This window comes from Nuphar pumila, chromosome 17 (assembly GCF_984573655.1).
Source record: "Nuphar pumila chromosome 17, dmNupPumi1.hap1.1, whole genome shotgun sequence".
NCBI lineage: Eukaryota > Viridiplantae > Streptophyta > Magnoliopsida > Nymphaeales > Nymphaeaceae > Nuphar > Nuphar pumila.
In genome coordinates this window covers 52,180,257-52,182,042 of record NC_143265.1, presented here as the reverse complement: position 1 = coordinate 52,182,042, position 1,786 = coordinate 52,180,257, and positions in this window count along the sequence as shown.

The window sequence follows — 1,786 nt, the reverse complement described above, 5'->3', positions numbered from 1 at the left end:
GTCTCTTAGGAAAGATTCTGAGAGGATGCTTTCAAAGGGTGTAGTCAATCTTTAATGTTGGCACACACCTTCATATTTTTTAGCAAAATGTCTTTTAACCTTTAGCACTATGCGGCACCCGTGCATCCTTCCGACATACGAGCCATTTGCAGATGTGACCATGAGGAAGGCACTCAACTAACCGGTGGTGGATTCGTTGTTGGTTTTCATCGGGATAAAAAAATAGTTGAGTGGTCAACTCCGATCACCATAGACTGCACTCTCAAGATGACCTTTTTTTTCAGTGCTTTTATTGAGATTTGAAATCAAGAAACTCCACGAACAACACATCAACTTACTGAAGTGAAGAAATTCATAGAGGAATAGCTCCATGGATTTATCATGTGAACTCTAGGGTTTGGGCACCATTGTAACTCAAATTTATCACACTAAAAAATGGGTAGCAACTCGATCGTATTGACACCAAGCTCCAAAAGATGTGAAACCTTGTCAATGACACTCATGTAACATCTACGTATGTGTGGATTGAACACACTAGATGCATTAACATCTGTCATAATAGCAAGGTTGAGGGTGACAGATCCAACGAGGTCAGATACACATATATTCTATAATGCACCACACTCGACCCTAAAAATGTGAAGCAGGTTATATGTTCCCCCCGAAACACGCAGGTGTGTGTTCTCGGGTCTGAATGAGGGCCACATATGTAAGCACATGGGGCTTGTTTCCCTATGTGTGTCAGCATCACTTAGCATCGGAGTCCGCTGCATTCGCAAAGACTTAAGTACCCTTTCCCGCCATTAGTGCCATAAAATGATGTTTTGAGTAAAGGATAAAAATGTCCTCCCACCAGAAAGGGTTAAAATCATCAGCGTTTTTGCCCTAAGGAGTAAGCTCCTCTGATTAACAGGAGCGCCTCACAATATGTCACCCTATACATTCTGGATCACCCTTTGATGATGCACCATCTGCTGTAACAGGAGATCCCTTTGACGACACAACCTTTGTCGTCGTCTACTTCCATAAGAGCACCCTTTGCCGTCGTCTACTATCGCCGGAGCACCCCTTTGCCATCGTCTGTTGTCACCAAAGCACCCCTTTTGGTCGTCTGCTGTCGTCGGAGCGTAGTTGGAGCACCGTTGCCACCATCGGCTACATCTACCTTCGAGGTGTTTCTTCTCTACTGTCAGATTAGCAAAACTTATGTCTTTTTGGTGAGTTTTGTGTAAAGTTTCGTTATGTAAATAAATTGATTTGTAAATTTGAACGCTAAATCTTATAACTGGTTGTACTATTCATGCTAAATAACACCTACTTTCATACTGAAACAAATTGATTTGTACCTATCCACCTTCTAGGCATCGAAAAACAGTTAGCACGATTTATTCTTATGAAGGCCAAACATTACAACAATATATACTTATGAAAGCTAAATTTCTACAACGAATTGTAAGTTTGAATTTAACAATGATTTATACATTTAATACAATAGCGATTTGTTCGATGAAACAACAATTTATATGTTTGAAGCAATAGCGATTTACAATTTATGATTCATGATTTATACATTTAAAGCAATAACGATTTATACATTTAATGCAATAGCGATTTTTGATTTACAACGATATGTACTTATGAAGGGTTTAATTTCTACATCGATTTGTACATTTGAAGCAACGATTTGCATGTTCGATGTAGCAACGATTTATATGTTTGAAGTAGTAGTAATGTGTATTTATAATTTATGAAGTTACCATGATTTGTACTTAAGTTTGCTAAATCG